Raw genomic sequence first — 18,509 nt, forward strand, 5'->3', positions numbered from 1 at the left:
TATGAGAAATCGTGTGAAAATTCGTTTGGGTACTAAGTCCAAATTAGTGGAAAGATGGGTTAGCAAACCGAACTTTAAGAGTCGAACCATCTTTACAGAAAACCTAGTTGCTGTACATTTTAGTAAGAAAAAACTTTTGTTAAATAAACCTATTTACGTAGGTATGAGTATTCTAGACATATCAAAGACACTGATGTATGATTTCCACTACAATGTAATGAAAGAGAAGTATGGATCTAATATAAAAATGGTGTACACCGATACCAATTCCCTGATATATGACATCAAAACGAAAAACTTCTATGAAGACATGAAACATTTAATTGGATTATTTGATACAAGTGACTACCCCAACCCCAACCAATATGGGCTTCCCCACGTAAACAAAAAAGTTCTGGGTAAAATGAAAGATGAACTTAATGGTCGAATCATGCGAGAGTTTGTAGGACTACGATCCAAGATGTATGCGAGCAATATAGAAGACAACCATTTCATAAAGAGGTCTAAGGGCGTGAAAAAAGCTGTAGTTGAAAATGAAATTACCTTTAGCAACTATAAAGACTGTTTGTTTAGTAAAATCGAGCACTACAAAACGATGAATACAATTCGGAGTCAAGCACACAATCTCTACAGCGTAGAACACCATAAAGTGGTACTTTCATCAAAGGACGACAAGCGTTTTTTTTTTTTTTTTTTTTTTTTTTTTTTTTTTTTTTTTTTTTATAAGGGGCAAAAAACGCTGAGGTTATCATTGCCCTCAAGAAAGAATTGACACCTACTCGTATCTGGTAGTGTCAATTAGGTGCATACAGATTACATTGTATATAACAAAAATAGGAATTACGACAAGTAGGTGAGTAAATAATTTATACTTAAAACTAGATAACAATAAATATGACAAGGGAAAGACTGTAGAGAGGTCTTAACCTATATAAGGACTAAAAGATAAATAGAACATAAATAAGGACAAGGTACATAACATTAATTAAATAAACTGTAAAAACTTAACACAATTTACTGCCACCAAGTTAGCTGTAAAGGGGCTAATTTGGCAGCTGTCAAGATAATGATATATAAAATAAATAATAAAATTTATAAATATTAACAACAATAGATAATCTGAATAAATAAATTTAAAATTTAAATTATATTTTATTAATCAGCGACGTTGCATTCAGAAAACACAGCAATCTTTGAGTTACCGTCTCGTCGTCACAAAGAATATCGTTCAACGAAGCCGGCAGATTCGAGTTGCGCCTATGTACCGAATAGCGAGGGCAGTCAACAAGCACATGTTTGACAGTAATGACAGTGTCACATGTGTCGCAGACCGGAGGATCATCTCTACTCATGAGGAAGCCATGTGTGAGAAGCGTGTGGCCTAGCCGCAGGCGACACAACACAACCTCCTCACGACGACTCAGGCGGTTCGCTGTTTCCCAGAGTCCAACGCAGTCTTTAATAAGCCGTAACTTGTTGTTGACGACTGCCCGCCAATCGCTATTCCATTTGGCTTTCAGTTTGGCCTTCACTACCGGGGTAATGTCGGAAGAAATCATCCGTGCGGTGTAAGGCTGGAGTTGTAATGCTTCCTTAGCTCCTCTATCTGCCAGCTCGTTTCCGGATACTCCAATGTGTCCAGGTACCCAGACAAGGAAGACAGCAACACCTTCGGACTGAAGGGAAGACAAAGAGTGCCATATTTCGCGGATGATGATGTGTTTTGAAAACATGTCGCTGATGGCTTGTATACCACTAAGGGAGTCGCTGCAGATAACCAATTTTTTAGTCATAGGAAATGTTATATTTAGGGCCTTTTGGATGGCTGTTAATTCGGCCGTGAAAATAGAAGAGTCGTTGGGGAGACGAAATCCGTATCGTCTTACCCCAGTGACGAAAGCACATCCAGTTCTACAACGTTCCTTTGACCCGTCAGTGTAGACAACATCGCAAGGTGCGAGGCTGCCTAGTATTTGACGGAATTCTTGTTGGTAGACTGTTTCTGGAGTGGAGACTTTTTTAAACCTACAGAGATTTAAAATAATTTTTGGCATTGAGACGCTCCAGGGTGGGATATCACATTGATGAACGACTTTAAACTGGTAATCGTTTAGGCCTATTTCATAAGCGTAGGATTTGGCCCTAACGCCTAAGGGTGAAGGAAGATTTGGTCTCGCTAGGAAAGAATAATAGAGTGGATTTCGCAGGACCGGTTCAAACGCAGGGTTTTCTGGCTTCCCTGAAAGAGCGTGAACATAGTTTAGGGACAGTTGTTGTCGTCTATGCGAAAGAGGGGGTTCTCCCGTTTCTGCGAGAAGACTGTTAATAGGAGAAGATCGAAAAGCTCCAGTGGCCAGTCTTAAAGCAGAATTATGGACTGGGTCAAGCATTTTGAGAGCACTGGGTCTTGCGGACCCATATGCCTGACATCCATAATCTAGACAGGAACGGATGGTGGCTTTGTAGAACCTGAGCATGCATGTCCTGTCAGCCCCCCATTTTGTTCCGCTTAAAGCTCTCAGTATGTTCAAGCGCTTCACGCATCGATTTTTCAGATCTTTCAGGTGAGGCACCCAAGTTAGCCGGGTATCAAATGTGAGACCCAGGAATCTGATATTGTCACAGGTAGTGATTGTCTGACCCAGCAAAGAGAGCGTTGGCTGCTCAACGGTACGCATTCTGGAGAAAACGATGGCTTTTGTTTTAGGTGGCGAAAAAGAAAAACCCGTAACTCCGCACCACTGCTCAAGCCTGTTGATGGTAAGCTGTAAAGCTCTCTCCCCCACCGCTAGCCTCTTTGTAGAGATGTAAATAGAGAAATCATCTACAAACAAAGAACAGCGCACAGGAGGGGTAACACAAGACGATATGTTATTGATTGCAATGGCAAACAGAGTACAGCTTAGAACGCTACCTTGTGGAATACCATTTTCCAGCGTGAATGAATCGGAAATGGTTGTCCCAAGTTTGACCTGTATGGTTCTTTCCGACAAGAAGCCCTGTATGAAAGAAACCATGTGGCCCCCTACACCCCAAGATATTAAAGCATTTAATATCCCCCTTCTCCAAGCTTTGTCATAAGCCTTGGAAATGTCGAAGAATACCGCGATCAACTGTTTTCTTTCAATAAAGGAATTCAGGATTGCCGATTCCAAGGCAAGTAGATGGTCACTTGTAGACCGGCCTTGTCGGAATCCGCACTGGGAAGGTGAAAGAAGATTATTTTTCTCCAGAAACCAAACAAGACGTCTGTTGACCATCCTTTCCAGTACTTTGCAGAGACTGCTAGTAAGCGAAATTGGTCTATAGCTTCCTGGAGAAGTTCTATCTTGGCCCGGTTTTTGGAGAGCGATAATGTGAGAGCGACGCCAAGAATTAGGGAATGTGTGTTCTAAATATATTCTATTATATAATTTTAGAAGATCTTGTTTTCCATCCTCCGTCAGGTTCCGCAACATGGCATAATGTATGTTATCGGGACCTGGAGCAGAATTTGATGTCGCCTTTAGTGATGAATCGAGTTCATCAATGGTAAAGGGAAGGTTTAAAGGAGAGTTGTTATTAATATTTAAATTTAGAGCATGTCTTTCTGTATTTGTTTTGAAATTTTGAAACTTCCTATTGTAAGATGACGTTTTTGAAATTTCCGCAAAATGTGAGCCGAGTAAATTAGAAACTGTCAAGGGATCAGTTACCACATCGGTACCATTTTTCAGAGCAATAAGAGCAGGTGGGGAGGTCTTACAGCAAACAGATCGAAGCTTCCTCCAAACATCAGATGCAGGAGTAGTACGTTTTATTTGATCTGTGTAGTCCAGCCAGGACTGCCGCCGTCTTTGTCTAAAAACCTGTCTTGCTTTTGCCCGTGCTCTTCTGTACCTACTTAAATTTTCTTCATTCGGTGATCTGTTGAATTGTCTTAAACATTTTCGACGTTCCTTTAGAGCCGCCGAACATTCTTCAGACCACCAAGAAACCTGGCGTTTGTTTGGTGAACCCGAGGATTTTGGAATGCTTCGCTCTGCGGATGTTATAATATTAGATGTAAATAATTCAGTGGCTGTATTTATGTCGTTTAATTCGATATTAGTAGTTTGAGAAACTATGTTCTTTTTGTACTCGTTCCAGTCAGCCCTCTTAATTTTCCACCTGGGACACTTGCCTGTCAAAGACGGAAAGGATTGAAAAGCCACGGCAATGGGCGCATGGCCACTCCCCGACAGGTCGGGAAGTACGGACCAATGCACTCGAGTTGCCACGACCGGACTGCAGACTGACAGGTCGATTGCCGACCATATGCCAGTCCTAGGGCACATGTAAGTGGCCGACTCGTCATTGAGAATGACCGCTGCCACTTCATCCCACAATCCCGCAACCATGTTACCCCTCCGATCAGAATGGCTGGAACCCCAAGAGCGATGGTGTGCATTGAAATCACCAACCATCAAGAAAGGAGAAGGGAGTTGGCTGTACAGATCACGTAGATCATCAAGAGATAAATCAAAAGGGGAAGGTGGAATATATATGGAGCAAATGGTTAATTTAAACGGAACATCGATTGATACTGCTACTGCCTGGAGGTTTGTGACAATGTTCAAGGCTCTAGCATTAACAGAAGAATCTGCTAGAATAGCCACACCTCCACAGGCAATTTGTTGGTGATGATCTAGGCGAAAGGTGTCATAACCATTTTGTTTGAAACGAGTATGAGGAGACAATTTTGTCTCTTGTAGGCAAATAACTTTAGGTTTTTTTGTCTTTAGAAGTAATTTGAAGTCTTCAAAGTGGCTTCTCAAACCATTAATATTCCATTGTAACAGCATTTTATATTATATTATATATTTTATTTTGTGCTAGTTCATCGTAATTTTTTTTCTTTGTTTAGATACAGGACGGAAGTTACCTTGAACAGTTTGGAACTCTGTCTGTATATCCAAAGGGTCCTCAACCATATCATCATCAAGCGATAATTGTGAGGATCTGGACGAGGATGGATTAGTCTTTTTTACTAGGAATTTAGATCTAGTTTCTGATTTTGTTTGTATGTTATTTTTTAATTTGTCGGCGAGTTTTTTCCTCTCTTCCAAAGACAAGGCGGGTTTCTTATTTTGTTGAACCTTGTCTCTGAAAGTAGAAGTAGCTGTTGGGCGAGCTTGAGTTTGTGTGTTGGACTTAATATGGGGCGTGTGGACTGCTTGGGAAGGATTACTGGATGCCAACGGATGTTGTCCGGTACCGGCTGCAAGCTGCTTAACCAAAGCAGCAACCTGCTCTGTTAAGTTGAGTACCATAACCTCCAAGGTGGTACATGACGGGCACTGTGTGGATTGGACTGGGGCTGAAGCAGCTTCGGAGTACGAGACTCCCTTTTTAGGGGTTGGAGCGATTCTTCTCCTATACTCTTTGCGGGCTTCATTGAAGGAAAGTTTGTCTAGAGTAACAATCTTCAAAACTTCCTTTTCCTCTAAGTAAACTCTGCATTCCTTAGAGGTCGCCGCGTGTTTACCCTTGCAGTTCACGCATCTGACGTCGTTCTTGCATCCGTCTTCTTGGTGGCCTTCATCGCCGCAACGGGAACATGTCTCAGGGCCCGAGCACGTCTTAGTAGAGTGCCCGAATCTCTGACAACGGAAACACCGTTGCGGATTTTTGAAGTAAGGCCGTACAGTCAGGGATAAATATCCAGCCTTAATAGTTTTTGGCGGTTGGGGAAATGCAAAGGTCAGGATTAGACCAGGAGTAGGGACCTTTCTCCCATTCTCCGTCCGAAGCATCCTGACCACGTCGGTTACCATTTCGCATTGTAGCTCGTCCTTGATTTCTTCCTCACTACACTCCATCAGGTCACGGCAGAAGACGATCCCCTTGGAGGTGTTCAGTGAGGAGTGCGGTTGAACGACGACTTCCACCTGACCGAAAAAACTCGTCATCTGAAGGAATTTTTTGGCTTGGATGTGGTTCGCAGCCTCCACCAAGATAGTTCCATTCCTTAATTTGCTCACAGCTTTAGGTTGACCGCCTGAGGAAACAAAAGCTTTGTTAATAAGGAAAGGACTAACCTTCGTTAGAGTTTTGCCCTCATCCTTGTGACTAACGATTAGATATAGTGGAGTTGGAACGTTCATATTTTCAGCTCTTACTTTTTCTTCCACTTTTCTTTGTTTTATATATGATTCATTTTCAGAATCTGACAACTGTCGCTTTTTCTCTGGATCATTAGGATCTCTTTCTCCAAATTCTTGCCCTAAGGGTGGTGTGGTTGTAATATCCATAGATAAGGTCACCAGCGCATCGTGTTCAGTAGTGCGGGCCGATTCACCGGGAGCGGGCATGCCCTCGGGTGTCCCACAGACCGTAGCTTGGGGGACAACCCTACCTCAGTTCCCCGAGGCCCGGTTTCCATCGATTACCAAGTCGGGAATACGCGCACAACTTGGACTCGCACGTGGCAACAGGGGCTCCGACACCCCTGCCTACTGAACACTTCCTGACCAAGGACCGAAGTGGCTGGCTTCTGAACCAGTACATGACTTACGCCTCGGCAGAGACAAGCTCACATCAGCTCTCACCGACACCAGATAGGGCATCTAGTGCCGGCTTAAGCACTCCCAGCGAGCCATGCACTGGAACGGTCAGAGGACGGGTACTTAAAAGACCCTGGAGGGGGATTTGGTAGGAATTAGGAAATGGTTAGGTGGGAAGAGGCAGTTTAACGTCATACCCAGGACGGGGACGACAAGCGTTTCGTACTCGAAGACAATATCCGAACCCTAGCATGGGGTCATTATAGAATATGCGAAAACTGTTAAATTGTAAATGTATGTAAGAGAACATACTATGGAAATTCAAGTGTATTGCAAAGATAAATTCGAAGACCAATTTTTACCTAGACCGTTACGGTGTCTTATTGTAGGACCGTCTGGGAGTGGTAAAACGAACTTGTTATTGAATTTCATTTACAACAAAGATGGAGTTCCGTTCAAGAATCTATACGTGTTCAGTCGTTCAATAGAACAACCTGCATATGTAGATCTGCGTGAACAATACAGTAGATTAGAAAAAAACCTTAGAAGACAAATAGCGTTTTTCTATTCGTCCTGTCAAGATCTCATTTCTATCGATGACTGCAAACCAAACTCACTTGTGGTATTTGATGACTGCCTCCTAGAAGAGCAAACTAAAATCAAAGACTATTTCATTAGAGGACGTCATAAAGGGATTTCTTGTGTCTACCTGAGTCAGAGCTATGGTCGAGTTGTAATGCAGGTCATACGAAACAATGTTAATCTGTTGTGTCTGTTTACAATGAACAAGTACTATACAAAGAGAGTGTTCCAGGACTTTGTAGGTTCTGACATGACTTTCAACCAATTTGAGGCTCTCTGTTTTGAGTGCTGGAAAACACCTCATGGGTTCATATCTATTAATACAACAGCTAAACCACAAAAAAGGAAATACATGTGCAATTTAAAAAGGAAACTAAGTGTTGAATAATACTTCGTTGTAAAACGTACCAGTATAAACGTAATTTGACGTTCATAAACGTAATTTAACGTTCATAAACGTAATTTGACGTTTAAGTATAAACGTAATTTAACGTTCATAAACGTAATTTGACGTTTAAGTATAAACGTAATTTAACGTTCATAAACGTAATTTAACGTTCATAAACGTAATTTAACGTTCATAAACGTAATTTGACGTTTAAGTATAAACGTAATTTAACGTTCATAAACGTAATTTAACGTTCATAAACGTAATTTAACGTTCATAAACGTAATTTGACGTTTAAGTATAAACGTAATTTGACGTTTAAGTATAAACGTAATTTAACGTTCATAAACGTAATTTAACGTTCATAAACGTAATTTGACGTTCATAAACGTAATTTGACGTTTATAAACGTAATTTAACGTTCATAAACGTAATTTGACGTTTAAGTATAAACGTAATTTGACGTTCATAAACGTAATTTGACGTTCTAGTGTAAACGTGACTTGAAAGATTTGAAGAATAACGCTGTATCTATTACTATAAGTATACAACATGGCGAATAAACTAGATGCAAAAGAAGCAAGGCGACTTGAAAAAATTCAGACTGTCTTGGCTGCAAAGTTCAAACGTGCTGAACAGGATGAATTAAAAAACTTCTCAAACAAAAATACTATATCATCAAATGCTAATGAGACGTCTACCAATCGTAACATATCAATAACACATGATCGACCGCTCACTGTTTCTAAAGCTAGAAAGTTGGATGAGTTAAACCGGAAATTACAAAGTGAGTTTGCTCAGACCCATTTTAAAGAGTTAGAAGATGTTCGTGAAAATGAGAAAAAGTACGAACCAATCACCAGAGCCATTAGGGAACAACAACATAGAGAATTGGAAACACAAAAGATACGTAGTCAAAACCGTATGAAACAGTTAGTAAGATTTCAACCTCAAGCATCAGATCGTCGAACGTTTGAGGATGTAGATTACGATGATGAGCCAGAAGTACAACCTCAAGAGCAATCGATGAAACAGTTGATGGATTCTAAAGTAGTAACACTTGGTTCTCTAGGAGCCCGATACCTTCCAAAATCCAACGACAAACAGTTTGGTATTTGGTACGATGAAAATCTAGAGCAGCCGATGATCGGTTCCGAACCGATTACATTTGATTATGATGACATTATATTAGTCAGCTCTCAAAAGAAATACAAAGGGACTGAGGGTCTTTGGAGATTGTTGACGAAAAACAATATAGTAGAGAAGGATCTGTACACCGATGAAGACTGGAACTCTTACAAGGACATGTTGGTGAGGACAAACTCGCTTTTCCAAAGAAACAATCCCAAAAGTAATCGTCCCAAATCAAGTCAAGGACTAAAGTGGAAACATATGATAAAACCTATTTGGGATGAGTTGGTGAATGGAAAAGTGGCAACAATTGGTTCAGGGTTAAAGGTTTACAATGAAAGTCCGGTCGAATATAAGTACATAAAGAACTTCAAAGACCTCATTGACAGGTTACACTACATTCAAGCTCAGGAAGAAGCTGGGAACAACAACTTTCATAATGAAAAACTGTCTGTGGTTGATTTCCTTCACGATGAAATGGAAGACCTAATTGCTACACCTAAAGGGTTGAAGTACCTAGTCAGATGTTTTTCTGTTTTGCCTGAACATGTTATAGAAGGTAAAGGGCTTTTGAACGACATCATTAACAAGTTACCATTCGAGTTACATGCGCCCAAGAACTGGAATCTTGATACGTACAACTACTGTGGGCCCGGCACCCAGCTTGACAAGAGACTTGCTAGGGGAGATAAGGGAATTAATCCCGTAGATGAAGCTTCTAAGAAGCATGATATATGGTATAGGGATCATAAAAACACAGAAGACAGGTGGGAGGCGGACAAAATATTACAAAAGAAAGCTTGGGAGAGGGTTACCTCAGATGATGCTGACTTGAATGAGCGTATGGTCGGCCTAGCAACAACAGGAGGAATGTGGTTGAAACGTAAACTCGGTATGGGGTTAGGAACTTCAGGATGTATCTACCCATCAGATATATAAAGCAATGAAAGCAAATATTTTTTACCCTATATATAAGAGAGGATATAATAGAACAGTGATCAGTGGTAAAACCAGTGATGGAGAAACTGTATATTGAATTTTCGAGCGGTATAGCAAGAAGTGAGTATAGAACTGCAATGCCAGTTTCAGAGCTCAACTTCAATGCACCCAACAACAATACAACATTCAAACTGGATCATGGAGACGCATTTTATGATTCACGCATAATGTACCACATTCAAGGAAAGTATGTGCAAAAATCTGATGGATCTGATTATCAAACTAACTCTACCGTCAAACTGGTAGACAACTTCGCGGCCTTCTTGTTTTCAAGAATAGAGCTGAGGAAACACAATACATTGATCGACACAGTAGAACTCCCCGGCATCACCAGCACTATAAAGGGGGTTGTTAGTTACAGTAACACTGAAAAACAAACACTCTCAAGTAGTGGTTTCTCATCATCGTTTACAGGAGGTGGGAAGTTTGAAGCACTCGGCACACTTGGGCATTTAGGATTAGGGTTCTTTGACCACCTACGTTACCCGATGTACAAGGGAGGTTTTGAAATCACATTTACTAGGAATGAAGATAATGATGCGTTGTTTCACTGGAAAGGGGCAGGGTCCACAGCAACGGATCCTGGTGATGGAAAAATTGTGATAAGAGTCGTTTGTGTTACGAGTCCCCATAGTCGATTATACCAGCACTTCCAAAATCCAGTTAATTGATGGTTTGAAACATCTGAGTGACAAGGATGCTTTAGTCTACAACTTCTTTCAATGGCAATGCATCGACAAAAGAGGGGTGTTCGGTTCATCGTTCAGCTTCGATATTACAAGTGTTTACAGAAATGTGTACAATCCTAGATTTGTTATAATCGCACTTCAGACAAACAGAACAAACACCCAGGCAAAAGATCCTAGTAGATTTGACAGCTGCAACATCAAAAATGTGTCTGTGAAAATTAATGGAGAAAGGTACCCTCAGGAATTGCAGAATTTTGATATTACTAATGGTATATACAGGATCATGTACGATCAGTACCTAGGGTTCCGAAAAATAAACTTCGGAGACAATAACGTGTTAGTAAACCTGAAAGAATTTATTGATAACTCACCTTTGGTTGTAATTGACACACATCTACATCAACCAACAACAGACAGATCTCGAAGTGACATTCAGATTGAATTAGATTTTGTAAAAGCTATTGCATCTCCACAGGGGAGCAGCGGCACCACAGCATATGTTGTCGTTGTATCTGAGGCACATTTCTCATATGACATTACTCGAAACATAATCAAATTCCTGTAAAAACAAATAAAAAAAACAACAAAAAAAAAAGTAAAATAAAAATTTTTTTTCATTAGTAGGGGGCAATTATTGTTTTCATGTCAGTGTTTTGTATATAAGAAAGCGTATAGAATGGAAAGTCAGCATAATTATACAGTTCGGCTATCCGAAGCTCAAAAACGTAAGCTTCGTACAGCGTACAAAAGACGGAAACCTACAGTAATCAGATTATCTAATGAACAGCTGTCTCACGGAAGTGATCGTATACTTCTTTCTGGAGAGCAACACAAAGCCGTTTCTAGAGCCGTTAATAACAAAAAAGGTTTACAATTGCTTCTAAGTTACAACCAACTCGTATCTAATAAACAAGGAGGGTTTTTGAAGGAAATTATGGAAATGGTGGATTCGTCAGTTCCTGGAGGTAAACGTTTCATCTCTCCATTAATAAGAAGAAAGGTGGCTCCTTTACTGAGAGAAAAATTTATACCTTGGTTAAAGAGTTTAGTCGATGAGGAGTTAGACACCATTATTGAAAAAGATCCTACGGGTAGAGGGTTGAAACGACGTATTGGTCGGAAGCTTGATGCATTGTTGTCTGTGAATAAAAAAAAAGAGATCTTCCCGCTGTCTCTTGGTGAAATAGAAAAATTAGCAGGTATATTAAACATTAATGAGTTTAGAGGTGTTTTCATGCGACAGTTACTTCCAGACAAACCTACAAATATCGAACGTGGTATTGTAAATCTTGGTGACCTTTCATCTGGTGGTACTCACTGGACGTGTTATGTGAAACGTGGTGAAAAGAAATTCTATTTTGATTCATATGGCGATGTCAATCCTCCAATAGAAGTAGTCAGGTACTTAGGGCCAAAAGGGTTGGTTTATAACTCAGAGCGTATTCAGGGGTTTGATGATCCTCCTATCTGTGGACATCTGTGCCTGGAGGTTCTACGACGAGATTCAGCTGGTGAGGACTGGGAACATATTCTTCGTAGTATAAGAAACAATAAAAATGCATGGAAACCGTGGTTTTATTTTCAACAGATTTGGAGACGAAATTGAAATTGGATCAATACCAACTCAACCCAATTCAGACCCTTCTCCTGACGAGATAATTGAGCTTGCAAGTGATGTATCAAAAGTCTCACAAGATTTATCTGAAGTCAAGAAATTATTGGAATCGCATTTGGTAAAATCGGACAAAATAATAAATGCGATCGAGATTGTCCCCACTAGTACCGTAAATGGTGAAAAGAAATGGGGCAGCTTCCTATTGAAAAACCACCAGAGAATTGGTCAAGTGAGCAAAGCAGTGGAGCCATATGATGTGGTTGTCAAAGTTCAATTGAGTGAATTAGAAGGCAAGATATACATCATGCAGAAAAAATTCAACAACGAAATAAAAAATATATGGAAAGAGGTTTTGAAGACTTCCATGATGGTAGTAACTTCATCTAAAACTTGTATAGAATTATAAGTATATAAAAAACTACATCCATGCCATTACTCAAACTAACTGGAACTGAGTCTGTACTGACTCTCCATCTAGAACACCCCATCCACTTGGATCCAAACGTAGAGTATTATATGGCTCTTGTTGGATTTTACTCTGAGAACAACATATACAACTTGTTGCAAACATGCAAAAGTCTATTTTTGGGACTTGGAAATACATTTCATTCCGAAACCACTGATACTTCAATGCGGTTACTGAACCATTGAAAAACTTGAAAAGAGTTTCAGAGATTACATACAATCGTTGAATCTTAGTATAAATTCTGACGATTTCAAGATCTTTAAAGATGGTGACAAAATATCAATTAATTCTCCAATTAAATTCTACTTGGATAAAACCGTTAGTGATCTCTTAGGTTTTGAAAAATCGGATGCAAAAAACTTACAAAAAGAATCGTCTTACTTCAACTCAAATGAAAATGTAATTGCATCGAATCCACCGAATCTCAGAGCCGTTGATGTCATCGAGATACACTGCAATATTGTCAACAACAGTCTTGTCAATCATGATGTTCACTCTCACAAACATTTGGAGACAGCAATCCTCTACTCCTTTTCCCCTAATGTACCACACGGCTACAAAATATCTCAATCACCTCAAGAAAAACACTACATACCTCTTCGGAGCGGTTTACGAAAGATTCAACAGATCACAATCACACTTGTAGACCAAAACAACCAACTGCTCCAGAACAACCATGTAAACAACATCGTCTATTTAGATCTGATCAGTAAATCACAAACACATACATACTCACAATTGTGGTAAATAAAAATGCGTGGTGTCGGTGGCGGGACAGCGATGACATGCGTGGTGATTCGCGCGGCGCGGTTCTGACTACCCGTACTCACACTCTTAGTCACTCTCTAAAAAATTCTGTCCCAGATTCGGTCTCACACGGTTTGTCCCAGAACCGGTCTCGGGTGCGTTGTCCCAGGAACGGCCAAAGTATACTACTAATATGTATTAAATATTGGTTTTGTATTTTAATGTAATTTATGTACCTAATTGACACCACCAAATACGAGCAGGTGTCAATTCTTTCTTGAGGGCGATGATAACCGCAGCGTTTTTTGCCCTTTATAAAAAAAAATTGTACATTTTTTGTAAGTTTAGTTCGGCATCAAGATAATGTGATTCTGTATCACGTCTGCAGTAATGTGATATGTACCTAGGGAACGAGTTGATGTGATCAATAACTTTCCAAAATCTTGTTTATTCCCCCACTTTTTGATCCTCTTAGGTCTTCTATCCCCTCCGCTCCAATTTTTTTTAATTCTATATCAATTCTTCTCTGATTAATCTGTAGTGTTTTTGAAAATGTTTGTTTTACATATCTCTTTGCCATCACAATAATACTTACGAGTACTCTTCCGCTTCGAGTTGTCATTTTTTGTATATCATCGTTTCTTTGGAATGTTTTTAACAAACATGTTAATCATTGCGCATCGTCCAGCAAAAGTTCCTATTGACCAGAACTGGAAAAGTTTCTTTCTGTCTTGTACACATACATTTTGAGTGCATTTCCTTTTAGAAGTACAATGAAAATCATCTGGAAACTGTTTTCCTCCGCTCCCAGTTTTTTCAATGCTATATTGATTCTTCTCTGATTAATCTGTAGTGTTTAAAAAAAGTTTTTTTACATATCTCTTTGCCATCACAATAATACTTACGAGTATTCTTCCGCTTCGAGTTGTCATTTTTTGTATATCATCGTTTCTTTGGAATGTTTTTAACACATATGTTGATCATTGCGCATCGTCCAGCAAAAGTTCCTATTGACCAGAACTGGAAAAGTTTCTTTCTGTCTTGTACACATACATTTTGAGTGCATTTCCTTTTAGAAGTACAATGAAAATCATCTGGAAACTGTTTTGGACCAACAGTTTGTACCTTTGGCATATATATATATATAGTTTTTAATTGTATTACATTACCTTTTTCTGTCACATCTTGATTGATTCTCAAACTTCCTTTTACGCCCACGTTTTTTTCTTCCTTTGGTTTCTTCAGTGATTTCGTCCTCCTTATCTTCATTATTTTAGTCATGGTCTGATCTTTATTATTTTCAATATGTGTATCCTCAAGATTTGGCATTTCATCATCAGTTGACGTGTCTGAGCCTGAGGGAAGGTATTCACTGCCAGTCTCAGAAAACAACGGATTCTATGTCCGAGTCTTCTTTATACTTTGACCCTTCAACCGGTGCACCTTGTATTCTTTCTTCTATGAACATGTACTCTCCATCTTCAACAGTAACATCCAGCATTTCGTCATTGAGATCATTGGCAACCACATTCTTCCACATTCCTTTTTTCTATTGCCACTGTAACATTGATGTTAAATTATGTGCCTGAATGTTTTACAGCGTCTAAATTTTCTGCTTAATTAGTATTGCAGACTTCTTCTTCTACGGTCAAATCTTTACAAACATCGTCAATAACTTTATCCATTACGATTTTCACATCTTCATCAGCAAATTTTAAATTTGAATTTACAATACTTACACGGTCCGGTTTATTGATAAATAATGGTACCGTTTCTTTCTTCGTCCGCTTGGTTTTGTTTTGATTCTTAAGCGCCAAGTCAATCAACGTTTTTCCTCTAGACAGCATCTGGAAATAAATAAATAAAAAATAGGCTAAAATTGTTGAAATAAAGGAATTCCTGACATCTGGTAATCTGGTAGGGGTACAAAAGGTAGGTATGTAAGTGTTTGGGTACATAGGGCTAATAGGTTTTTAAGCTCTTACAAGTTTAGCTATAGGCTTTTTACTAAGTAAGCAATAAAGATTTAAGCCTAAAACTTTTGGACTTTTTTGCTTGAAATACACATTAATTATTTAGCAATAACCATTCAACCCACACATATATCTGTTACAGAGCTTATATACCACTTGTATAAAGTTTTATAATAAGCATTTAACCCACAGTGGATAACATAAAAATAAGTAAAATTGTACAATGGCAAATTAGCAATTTAACCCTCAAGATTGGTCCGTTCTTTGTATGAAATCCATATTGGTTATTTGGTAATAAGCGTTCAACCCACTCAACTATCTGTTATAGGCTAAAGTTTAGCAATAGGGATTTAAGTCACAGGCCTACACATAGTGTACGTCTATGAAGGGACCATTATTTTGGGGTTAAAAATAAACATTCCAACTATTAATACATTTATTTTAATAGTAAACTCCTAATAAAGCTGATTAAAACAACTTTTCATCTATTGTTATAGGTTAGGTTTTTAATAACTATCGCTCAAAAAGTAAAATAATGCAAATTGTAACTTACCTTTATAATATTCAATGAAGGTTGTCACTTGCAAGGTCGTTGAATATCACTTAGCTGAATTAATTTTCATAATAATAAAACTATGTAAACAACTTGAACAGACAGCAACCACTCACTTTCCTGATTACTGATGCTCACTGCTCCTGTGGTGATGCTACAGCTGGTTGAGTTTGTTGCAAAATAGCCTACAAACATCTGATTGTGGGCTGAGTGTTTTATAGTGGTTGAATGTTTTTTGCATAATGGTAAATTGAAGATTCAAGGATTGTGGGTTAACACTTTTACTATATTAGTCTTTGAAACACTGATAGGGGTTAATTTTTCCATAGTGTAGAGAGCAACATATTCTACAACAAGAGTTGGATAACTCATTTTTTAATATTTTGTGGGTTAACTCCTTTTTGCATAACACCATCCAGTTTTACCCACCGTCCTGGGTATGACGTTAAACTGCCTCTTCCCACCTAACCATTCCCTAATTCCTACCAAATCCCCCTCCAGGGTGTTATTAGTACCCGTCCTCTGACCGTTCCAGTGCATGGCTCGCTGGGAGTGCTTAAGCCGGCACTAGATGCCCTTTCTGGTGTCGGTGAGAGCTGATGTGAGCTTGTCTCTGCCGAGGCGTAAGTCTTGTACTGGTTCAGAAGCCAGCCACTTCGGTCCTTGGTCAGGAAGTGTTCAGTAGGCAGGGGTGTCGGAGCCCCTGTTGCCACGTGCGAGTCCAAGTTGTGCGCGTATTCCCGACTTGGTAATCGATGGAAACCGGGCCTCGGGGAACTGAGGTAGGGTTGTCCCCCAAGCTACGGTTTGTGGGACACCCGAGGGCATGCCCGCTCCCGGTGAATCGGCCCGCACTACTAAACACGATGCGCTGGTGACCCTATATATGGATATTCAAACCACCCCACCCTTAGGGCAAGAATTCGGAGGAAGAGATCTTAATGATCCAGAGAAAAAACGACAGGTGTCAGATTCTGAAAATGAATCATATATAAAACAAAGGAAAGTGGAAGAAAAAGTAAATGCAGAAAATATGAACGTTCCAACTCCATTATACCTAATCGTGAGTCATAAGGATGAGGGCAAAACTCTAACAAAGGTTAGTCCTTTCCTTATAAACAAAGCTTTTGTTTCCTCAGGCGGTCAGCCTAAATCGGTAAGCAAACTGAGAAATGGAACTATCCTGGTGGAGGCTGCGAATTACATCCAAGCCAGGAAGTTCCTTCAGATGACAAGCTTTTTTGACCAGGTGGAAGTCGTTGTTCAACCGCACTCCTCACTGAATACCTCTAAGGGGATCGTCTTCTGCCGTGATCTGATGGAGTGTAGTGAGGAGGAAATTAAGGAAGAGCTGCAGTGTGAAATGGTAACCGATGTGGTCAGGATGCTTCGGACGGAGAATGGGAAAAAGGTTCCGACTCCTGGTCTAATTCTGACCTTTGCTTTTCCCCAACCTCCAAAAACTATTAAGGCTGGGTACTTGTCCCTGACTGTACGGCCATACTTTAAAAATCCGCAGCGGTGTTACCGTTGTCAGAGATTCGGGCACTCTACTAAGACGTGCTCGGGCCCTGAGACTTGTTCCCGTTGCGGCGATGAAGGCCACCAAGAGGAAGGTTGCAAGAACGACGTCAGATGCGTGAACTGTAAGGGCAAACACGCGGCCACTTCGAAGGAGTGTAGAGTTTACTTAGAGGAAAAGGAAGTATTGAAGATCGTTACTCTTAACAAACTCTCCTTTAACGAAGCCCGCAAAGAGTACAGGAGAAGAATCGCTCCAACCCCTAAAAAGGGAGTCTCGTACTCCGAAGCTGCTTCAGCCCCAGTCCAATCCGCACAGTGCCCGTCATGTACCGCTTTGGAAGGTATGGTACTCAATCTAACAGAGCAGGTTGCCGCTTTGGTTAAGCAGCTTGCAGCCGGTACCGGACAACATCCGTTGACATCCGCCAGTAATCCTTCCCAAGGAGTCCACACGCCCCATACTAAGTCCAACACACAGACTCAAGCACGCCCAACAGCTACTTCTACTTTCAGAGATAAGGCTCAACAAAATACGAAACCCGCCTTATCTTTGGAAGAGAGGAAAAAACTCGCCGACAAATTAAAAAAGAACATAGAAACAAAATCAGAAAATAGATCCAAATTCCTAGTAAAAAAGACTAATCCATCCTCGTCCAGATCCTCACAATTATCACTTGATGATGATATGGTTGAGGACCCTTTGGAGATGCAGACAGAGTTCCAAACTGTTCATGGTAACTTCCGTCCTGTATCTAAACAAAGAAAAAAAATTACGATGAACTAGCACAAAATAAAATATATAATATAAAATGCTGTTACAATGGAATATTAATGGTTTGAGAAGCCACTATGAAGACTTAAAATTACTCATAAATACAAGAAAACCTAAATTTATTTGCCTACAAGAGACAAAATTGTCTCCTCATACTCATTTCAAACAAAATGGTTATGACATCTTTCGCCTAGATCATCACCAACAAATTGCCTGTGGAGGTGTGGCTATTCTAGCAGATTCTTCTGTTAATGCTAGAGCTTTGAACATCGTCACAAACCTCCAGGCAGTAGCAGTATCAATCGATGTTCCTTTTAAATTAACTATCTGCTCCATATATATTCCACCTCCCCCTTTTGATTTATCCCTTGATGATCTACGTGATCTCTACAGCCAACTCCCGTCTCCTTTCTTGATGGTTGGTGATTTCAATGCACACCATCGCTCTTGGGGTTCCAGCCATTCTGATCGGAGGGGTAACATGGTTGCGGGATTGTGGGATGAAGTGGCAGCGGTCATTCTCAATGACGAGTCGGCCACTTACAT

Source organism: Homalodisca vitripennis, chromosome 3 (genome assembly GCF_021130785.1).
Source record: "Homalodisca vitripennis isolate AUS2020 chromosome 3, UT_GWSS_2.1, whole genome shotgun sequence".
Lineage (NCBI taxonomy): Eukaryota > Metazoa > Arthropoda > Insecta > Hemiptera > Cicadellidae > Homalodisca > Homalodisca vitripennis.